Source organism: Sinocyclocheilus grahami, unplaced genomic scaffold (assembly GCF_001515645.1).
Source record: "Sinocyclocheilus grahami isolate Dianchi unplaced genomic scaffold, SAMN03320097.WGS_v1.1 scaffold1409.1, whole genome shotgun sequence".
NCBI lineage: Eukaryota > Metazoa > Chordata > Actinopteri > Cypriniformes > Cyprinidae > Sinocyclocheilus > Sinocyclocheilus grahami.
The window spans coordinates 6,917-17,109 of NW_015506588.1; the positions used below are offsets into that span (position 1 = coordinate 6,917).

Consider the following 10,193-nt stretch of genomic DNA (forward strand, 5'->3'; position numbering starts at 1 on the left):
GTTAAATAGTGAGTGAGTGATATGAAACAGCTGTGTGCAATCAGTGCTGTGTGCAATCAGTGCAATGAATGATGGGATATGTATTCCGGGATGATATGCAACAGTGTGTAGTGCGAGAGTCAATGAAATGGGAAGGGTGACCTCTGATGGCTAGCAGACGGAAGTTCATGGACCGGATACGTGACAATTACATTTGATCATTTTTCTAAATTTCTAACACATGCTTTCAACTGTTAATCACATTCAAACATTTAGGGTTAACCTTACAGTAGGACACAACACTGATTACTGTCAGACTTTCAAAATGCTTCATCTCTTGAATTAAGATTATAATAATCTAATTTTAAAGCAAAGCACAGCCACCACAAAATCAGACTTTAGCACCTCTTTTTACTTTGAGATCGTTCTGAGGTTAAAAACAAAACCATAACAAGAAATAGTACATAACTAATACAAGAAGTAATTCAGATATAATTCTGTAAATTTAATATACATTCAATTATTTAATATATTGATTGTTGATATATAAGGAATATATTTTCTTTCTGTACGGGCTGAAAGCTAAGTCAGTAGGAAATCATGGAAGAGCAGGCCAAAGCAAAGTTCTTTATTGGTACGTTCACAAAAACAGTACACTGGGACGGGTTTGTAGTTTTGAAAAGGGTTTAACTTGCAGTTTAGTGCAGCTGCTAAAAAAAAAATAGAAGGAGAAGACGAAGTCAAATCTCAACCACACAATGTACAATGTATCATGTTGCTTTTCTATACAGTACAAGCTTACAGGCCTCAGCATAGGTGTGATTGGCTAAATGCCCCTTATGTAAGTGAAGGATTAACAGAGCGCTCTTAGCTCTGGCTAGAGTATCCGATGTATAGCTATACAGATTACAGAGGAAGAAAATCCACCTCTTGTCCCCCTGAATAAAAAAGCATTTGGGGTCTATGTGACAGAACTGACAAAGTCACTCTTTGTTGGCTTTGCTATGACTCGCTTGCTCTTATCAAACATCAGCACTTAGGAACGGTTAACTTACCTAGCCGATAAACCACACCTCTGTGGGAACCTGGTGTCCTCTCTCCCAGCAGCCTAAAACAAGATCCGCTGAATGACAGACAAAGAGATGGGTGAGTTTCTCATGCTGGGTCTCTGAGGTACAACATCACCAGAGGAGCATGGTAAGAAAAAGACCACGTACAAAAGACACAATAATGAAACACTGCACCTTCAAATGTATACCATGGGACAGAGGATACAATTTCATTTCTCAATAGGTGCCAGTGGCCTGGATTTGTGGGTTGAACTAATTGATTTGTGTTGAGGCTCTATTTCATAAGCTTACATTCTAGCTTTTCATGAAAGTAAATAAATGGGGGAATAAACAATTATTAATGAAAACACATCACATATTTTTCATTTTAACTATAAAATGATTTTAACTACTGAAATAGGTCAATGTAACAAATGTGTTTAGCTATGGGATGTCTGAGGCATTAAGCAAAACTTTCTCTTAAAGGGTTAGTTCAAGCAAAAATTAAAATTCTGTCATTAATTACTCACCCTCATGTCGTTTCAAACCCGCAAGATCTTCGGAACACAAATTAAGATATTTTTTGATGGAATCTGAGAGCTGTCTGACCCTGCATAGACAGCAACGCAACTGAAATGTTCCCAAGTCCAGAAACGTAGCAAGGAGATCTAGTAAAATAATTCATGTGACATCAGTGGTTCAATCGCAATTATATGAAGCATTCTATGAGAATACTTTTTGAGCGCAAAAAAAAAAAACGACTTTATTCAACAATTTGTCTCCTCCGCGTCACCCTGTAGCGCCATTTTGGATAGTATCAGCTGGACGTAAACAGTGTATGCTGTTCTGTGTCAACTGCGTCACACGGATACACTGTTTCCATTCAGATCAAATCACAACAACATAGGAAACAGATCCGGCGTGACGCAGCTGACACAGAACAACATACGTTATTTTACAAAATGGCGTTACAGGGTGATGCGGAGGAGACGAATTGTTGAATAAATTTTTTTTTTCTTTTGCGCACAAAAAGTATTCTCGTAGCTTTGTATAATTGCGATTGAACCCCTGATGTCACATGGATTATTTTACCGATCTCCTTGCTACGTCTCTGGACTTGGAAACATTTCAGTTGCGTGGCTGTCTATTCAGGGTCAGACAGCTCTCAGATTCCATCAAAAATATCTTAATGCGTGTTCCGAAGATGAACGAAGGTCTTACGGGTTTGAAACGACATGAGGGTGAGTAATTAATGATAGAATTTTCATTTTTGGGTGAACTATCCCTTTAATGACCTAATTCAAAGGAACCAATTCAACAGTTAGTTTGAATCGTCACTCAGAAGTGTTGCTGGAATAATAGCTCTTAAATATATATATATATAAGGATGTTGTGGGTTGTTTAGGATGTTGTTATGTGGTTGCAAAAGGTTTGTTTTAGTTTTATTTATGTTACATTTTATAAATTGTTATAACATAGGAAACAGATCCGGCGTGACGCAGCTGACACAGAACAACATACGTTATTTTACAAAATGGCGTTACAGGGTGATGCGGAGGAGACGAATTGTTGAATAAATTTTTTTTTTCTTTTGCGCACAAAAAGTATTCTCGTAGCTTTGTATAATTGCGATTGAACCCCTGATGTCACATGGATTATTTTACCGATCTCCTTGCTACGTCTCTGGACTTGGAAACATTTCAGTTGCGTGGCTGTCTATTCAGGGTCAGACAGCTCTCAGATTCCATCAAAAATATCTTAATGCGTGTTCCGAAGATGAACGAAGGTCTTACAGGTTTGAAACGACATGAGGGTGAGTAATTAATGATAGAATTTTCATTTTTGGGTGAACTATCCCTTTAATGACCTAATTCAAAGGAACCAATTCAACAGTTAGTTTGAATCGTCACTCAGAAGTGTTGCTGGAATAATAGCTCTTAAATATATATATATATAAGGATGTTGTGGGTTGTTTAGGATGTTGTTATGTGGTTGCAAAAGGTTTGTTTTAGTTTTATTTATGTTACATTTTATAAATTGTTATTTAAAAAAAAATACTTTCTTCGTCCGCTCATTAAAAATACCTCTTTTAATTGTTTTCACCATTAAATGTGTACTGAAGAAAAAAAAATAGTGTAGAAAGATATTCACTCAGAAATTGCTAGTTTGTTAGAAAACCTGACAAGTTAACATGTCAAATTAAATGCAAAGAGAGACAGTATTTTCTTATAAGAAAATACTCCAATATTCTTTTTTCTCTTTTTTATTTGCAACTTCTAAAAATCTTTCAATCATTTTTAACACTGCATATTTATGTTGGCGTTAAACTAAAAGTGGTCTTGTTTTAAGCATGAATTATTTTTGTGTGTATAGGACACATATGAACATGCAATATCAATCAATTTTACTCATAAACCTGTAGAAACATCAGGATTTAAACGTTAATTCTGTGATTATAAGTGGTGGACCATTAGTAATACTGCAGCTAATCGAATTACTGCCGGTCAAGTGCCAAAGTGTGGAGAGCAACGGATGAAAACTTTTATTATTCACATTATCAAGATACAGGTGTATCTCAATAAATTAGAATGTCGTGGAAAAGTTCATTTATTTCAGTAATTCAACTCAAATTGTGAAACTCATGTATTAAATAAATTCAGTGCACACAGACTGAAGTAGTTTAAGTCTTTGGTTCTTTTAATTATGATGATTTTGGCTCACATTTAACAAAAACCCACCAATTCACTATCTCAACAAATTAGAATATGGTGACATTCCAATCAGCTAATCAACTCAAAACACCTGCAAAGGTTTCCTGAGCCTTCAAAATGGTCTCTCAGTTTGGTTCACTAGGCTACACAATCATGGGAAAGACTGCTGATCTGACAGTTGACATCCATTGACACTCTTCACAAGGAGGGTAAGCCACAAATGTTCATTGCCAAAGAAGCTGGCTGTTCACAGATTGCTGTATCCAAGCATGTTAACAGAAAGTTGAGTGGAAGGAAAAAGTGTGAAAGAAAAAGATGCACAACCAACCGAGAGAACCGCAGCCTTATGAGGATTGTCAAGCAAAATCGATTCAAGAATTTGAGTGAAATTCACAAGGAATGGACTGAGGCTGGGGTCAAGGCATCAAGAGCCACCACACACAGACATGTCAAGGAATTTGGCTACAGTTGTCATATTCCTCTTGTTAAGCCACTCCTGAACCACAGACAACATCAGAGGCATCTTACCTGGGCTAAGGAGAAGAAGAACTGGACTGTTGCCCAGTGCTCCAAAGTCCTCTTTTCAGTTGAGAGCAAGTTTTATAGTATTGTTGCTGTTGTTGTTTTATCAACTAGGATGCCTAACCAAATGATAGTAAACCTTATATTGTCTTGGTCAATAGTGCACCAGGCCTTCAAACAATAGGAGAAAAGCTGTTCTTTGAGATTCAGCAGCCTTTTATTTCAGAATGGGTCACAAGAGTTGTCCTATTGTTCCTGATGCATTGTGGTGGAAAGAGGCAAACAAAACACCGATGACCTCCATTGCTTTTGTCCGAGAGCTTCACGCTGCATCCATGCTCTATGTCACTATAATGGAGTTTGAGACTGGAAATGTTCTTTAAACCCAAAAAGATTGCATTGGAATGTTAGACAAATTGTTATAGAATTGTGGGCTGAGATTTTTTCTCTGAACAGATGCATGGCCAGCTGGTTATGGCAAATGTGTACGATTTATTTTGGAAGGAAGTGTGAACACTATGAGGGTTTAGACAGCTGAGAATATTACTAAACTGCATACTAATTTAATTCCAGGTAAATTCAGTTTTCATAATGTCAAGTTTTCAAGTGTGCTCAACTTGGGACTTGTGAAAACATTCTAGCCAGTGATATTGCGCGCCACTGCTTTGAAGAACTAGATTTGTTTAATCATGATTACATAAAATACTGCCAAGAACTAGTGTTTGGAATAAAATCTTGGAGGAGGATCTGATTATTTTAATCTGATAATTTAAAAAAAATTAATCTGAAATGTCAATTACTTCCAAAAAAAAGTTGTCAAGGCAACAAAACGTTTTTACAGCATGATCTTGATAATATCTCTAAAACATTTACAGCTGGCAGTAGTACATCGTTGCATATCAGGCTTTAAAAACAGGTTTCTGAGCCACTAGTGAATTACACAAGCACTCACAATCCGCATTAATAAATAGTGACAGTAAGTAACTGAGCAGAGAATACATACGCATGTGCCTCTTATGTAAGAAGAAATCCGGTTGGTTGAAGTCGTCAAGCATATTTGAATATCGCATGCTATTGGACAACAGGCCGGCGGACAGTCAGAGGGGGCGGGACTTCGGAATGACTGAACGCCAGTCGTAGTAGCAAATGTATTTAGCTTTGGGAAGTCCGAGTCTGTGAGCGAGTCGGTTCGTTCAAACGATTCGTGAGGTAATTCAAATGAACCGATTCACCAATGTCTCCGAGAGTCTTTCTGTTTAAGTAGGCTTTTAGTTAGTTAATACTATTGATTGCCACTATTGGCAAGGTTAAGGTTGTGTCAAGTGCTGTGTTGTTCATGTCATCCCCTGGCAAATTTATTTTGGAGATTAGAATTTTCATTAATTGTAACATTCATGTCACACTGACATCTTCAATCCATTTTTTTTTAGGTGGTGTGGTTAAGTTACATTTTTGTTGTAGTAGCCTAACCATAACTATAGTGACTATTTTGGCAAGACCATGGTACATTTTGTAAGACCCATTTGTCTTCAGCTTCCTTCCAAGATTCAAAAGTGGAGTTAACTGTGAAGTGATTTACAAACGCTTTAAAGGGGTCATATGATGCTGCTAAAAAGAACATTATTTGGTGTAAGGAAATGTGTTTATGCGGTTTAATGTTCAAAAAACACATTATTTTCCACATACTGTACATTATTGTTTTGAATCAAAAAGAACCGATTCAAAAGATCGACTCGTTCGCGAATCGGACCTCACTAGTATCTGTCGCGCCGCCAACTGGAAGTAACCGAGATCAAAGTGTTCGCGTACAAACCGTGGATACAGGCGTGCGCTGCGTTTTAAACGCTTGTCATTCTTCGCGTCCGTACGAGTTAGTTTCTGTGATTTCTGTTGCTTTTTCTTTCACTATGAAGCTGCTCGTTTGGCTATGGAATACTGTGAATAATCTCTGGTCGATAGATTGAAAATCGATTGCAACGCATTTGGATATTAATCGCGTGTTTGGCTGAGAAAGGATGCATTATGATTCATGGTCATCTAATAACTGGAACAGGTAGGTGTCTTGTGTTTTATTGACTCTCTCTGTCTTACTATTGTTAGATATTGTTGCCATGTCAGAAATAAAGGAAACATACAGGGAAATGAAGATGATGGTTAGATGAGCGGAGGACATTCAGATTAAGATGATGGTTTTATGATTGTTTACCACCCACAGTAATAAATAATGATAGTAAACACTCCTTGTTATCTAACATCCTGCATGTATGCAAACGGCAGGTTTTCAGCTCATGACAGCGCATCATGTTAAATCGGGACTAACTAGCTGCTGATTTAGAAATCTTCTGAAATAGCCTGCCATAGAAACAGAGACCTGGACTCGAAATGGTAGTTAGGGCAGGTGACAAGCTCGCGTCTGTGCACTGTGGCGTTCTAATCAGGTCAAATAATACTTCTGCTTGATTATCTCAATAATATAGTCTGACATGTCCTCAATATAGGAATATAGAGTATGTTTATAACCTAAGTAAACCTGTTTTCTATCCTGCTGTTTTACTCTGCTCTATAGGCTACCACTCTCTACTGTGCATTTTCATACTTTGTTTGTTGTACTATTCTACTTGAGAGTTTACCTTTCTGTACTCTACTTTATACATACAGTGGTGTGAAAAAGTGTTGGCCCCCTTCCTGATTTCTTATTTTTTTGCATGTTTGTCAGACTTTAATGCTTCAGATCATCAAACAAATTTAAATGTTAGTCAAAGATAACACAAGTGAACACAACGTGTAGGTTTTTATTATTAAGAGAAAACAAAATCCAAAACTACATGGCCCTGTGCTAAGAAGTGTTTGCCCCCCTGTTGTTTATCACACCTGAGTTCAATTTCTCTAGCCACACCCAGGCCTGATTACTGCCACACCTGTTCGCAATAACGGAAAGCTTTGAAGAAAGTGTTTGCTTGGGGAATAAACGTAATCTTACTTGTGCTCTACTCTGTCTTCACTCTACAATTCATTGTTATGCCACTTTACAAACAAAAAAAATGTGTTCAACTCCATTCTACATTTCTGTATTTCATATCGGGGAGGCCTGTTGGTAACTATTCACTGGGGTAGATCTCCTGTATATCAGGCGACAGTGTCACACTCATCTTTATGTGTGTCCTACATTGTGTCCTCTTCAGTAACCTTTCTTTGGTCGCAGGATCTTACAGTGGACGGGCATGAAGAAATCGGATGGTGTGGATTAGATCATTGGGGATATAGTGCTTTGATTTCTCTCATCTCAATGTTGGGCTCCACAGGACCTCTGCCTTTGTGCTCTGAAATGAAATAATGGCAACGCATCGGGCTGCGTCAACGCACCAAGATGAGAAGAAAAATCCAGCCGGGTCGTCAGTTTGCGAGGTAAATTGTTTTGTCGCTTTATAAGAAATGTGAAAGCGCAATTGAATACACATTATTAGGCCTACACCTTCTACAGCTCATGATAGGACAAGTACTTCAGTCAGGCACTATTGCAGTGCAGGCGGGACGTCCATAAACTGAGCAGGATGATTAGGTATTGATTTTTTTATTTTATTTGTTTGTGCATGTTGATATTGTTTTGAGTGTGGCCTGTATTAATATCAGTGGCCTGTAAGTGGTTGTCATAGTAGAACAATATTGTTCTACTATGACAACCACTTACAGGCCGCTGATATTAATAAATGTTTGTATTGTGAGAATTAGATTTTTATTTTGTTTTTAAAAACCTTTTGGTATCTCAAATTTTATACCGTACAACATTATATATTGGGCTCATAAAATAGAATTTTAGAGATGGAGAACTCATGGCATAGTATTATCTTGCTAAGAAGCAGCCGCTGACTGTTTACTCTGAGACTGCATTCATTAAATGAAGTAGCCTATTTATTTTATTTGGCAAGCACAGCCCTTACTTATCTAATCTTAGTAATGTTGTAAGGCTGCCAGTGCATAATGTCACTCTTCAGAATACTAGAGCAGCATTGGATTTTGTGTGACCACTCTGACATGTGGCGTCACATCATCACTGAGAACATAACGCAGTGCTGCAAACGCATGCTTCGATTAACCTATCAGTAATGGCAATACAAGTAAAGGCAATACACATACTGGTAAAAACAAAATGTATAGCCTGAATGCACTGTAAGTCTCTTTGGATAAAAGCATCTGCTAAATGCATTAAATTAAATTAAATAAATTCATAAAAAATTTAAAGTGTGTGTGTGTGATCTCTTTACATTGGTGGGCACAGTAGTTTGCAAACACATCAACAGATCACTTACTATGTGTCCAGAGGGATTCAGGAATTCAATTCTATGTTTATTTAAAAAACACAGCATGTTCTCGAAAAAAAATATTCATTGTGAAGGAAACAGAACATTACTGTTTAGCTGTACATAAGTGCAATGCATTATTTTGAAGTAGCAGTGCATTAGTTTGAAGAAATGTTGCGTTGTTTGTTTGAAGAAATGTTGCAAGGAACATGCATTACTTTAAAAGAACATTGCTTTTTGCATGTTATATTTTGTGTGGATTTGGCTGTTTAATGAAAGCATAATTGATTTAGGCTGAAAATTTAAAGCCACAGGCATGTTTGAATAATGTCTTCTGAAACTCTTAACAACATTAAGGGGCTGTTCACACAGAATGGGGTTTTGCACTCCACAGTGATGCATTTCTATTGTTTTTGTATGTAAACATACACTAGACGGAAGCATTTGACCACAGTGTTTGATACCCGCTGAAGTTAATAGTAGTTCCAACGCATTTGTGTTTTTCTTTTCATTCCACTGCCCTGCGTGTCATGTTTTTAAATGCAAAAAACTCATACTGTGTGACACTATTTTGTACATTTTTCACAAACACTTCCCTCAGAATCACTATTTGTGATGCTGTGGCACAGTTTTGGGGCCCTGGTTGTCTCAGTCCAGTGCTCCTCACTGCTTCCTAGTTATAAAGTTAAACAGTAACTGAAGTTCTCAGCAGGTATGTGAAAAGTCCCCAGCAGACTCATAAAAAAGCTTTTATCCACACCATTAAATAACGCCTACTTGAGTTAACGGCGTTTGAGCTTCAGTAAGCATCATTGCAATCAGTACAATATACATAGCTTGGGATCACACTTTAAACAGTGTGATTTACTTTTGTATTTCAGTACAGTAATATTTGTTATTTATGTGATTTATACAGACAGTACAGCTCTGCCTTTATTTTAAAACACCTTGAAAATGATGCAGCTTATGTTAGGGTGATGTTTATGGATCTGAATTCAACGTTTAATACTTTACTTCCAGATATTGTGTTATTTAAGTTAAAACAGATGGAAGTGAACCCTTATATAATTAAATGGTATTATGCATTTCTAACGGGACGACAACAGCAAGTGAAAATTAATTCAACTTTCTCTGATATATTGGTCACAAATGTTGGAGCTCCTCAAGGCTGCGTAAGTTCCCCCCTTCTTTTTACACTATATACGAATGATTGCAGGAATCGGTACATAAACAACTACATTATTAAATTTTAAGATGATACAGTTATACTTAGTTTGCTGACAAATAATTCAGATGTCAGCATGTATAAATCAGAGATAGAAGGGGTTGTGCAGTGGTGTGAGGAACACAACTTGATGCTGAATGTCAAAAAAACTAAAGAAATGATCTTTGACCCGAGGTTGGTGGGTGATCATAGTCCAATTTTAGTTCATGAGGAGGAAGTTGAGCAGGTACAATGGAGTCATCAAGTGGCCTATGCTTGTACACGAGCTAGTCAGCGCTTGCACTTTTTGCGAAGGCTCAGGGTTTATGGGGTGGATAAAACTATGATGTTACTGTTTTACAGATCAGCTATTGAATCTATAATATGTTATGGTTTTACAATATGGTTTGGAAATTTGACTGTTAAACTT

The 10,193-nt window shown here is 37.2% G+C and overlaps 1 long non-coding RNA gene across 1 annotated transcript in view; it reads left to right on the forward strand.

Moving 5' to 3' along the window:
• Positions 1-6,069: 6,069 nt before the first annotated feature.
• The window catches only part of LOC107570050 (uncharacterized), a 73,755-nt gene continuing 69,631 nt past the window's right edge, over positions 6,070-10,193 (forward strand). Inside the window, exons 1-2 of the long non-coding RNA XR_001606985.1 lie at positions 6,070-6,314; positions 7,464-7,666. This is a non-coding gene — a long non-coding RNA (uncharacterized lncRNA). The remainder of the gene's footprint in view (positions 6,315-7,463; positions 7,667-10,193) is intronic.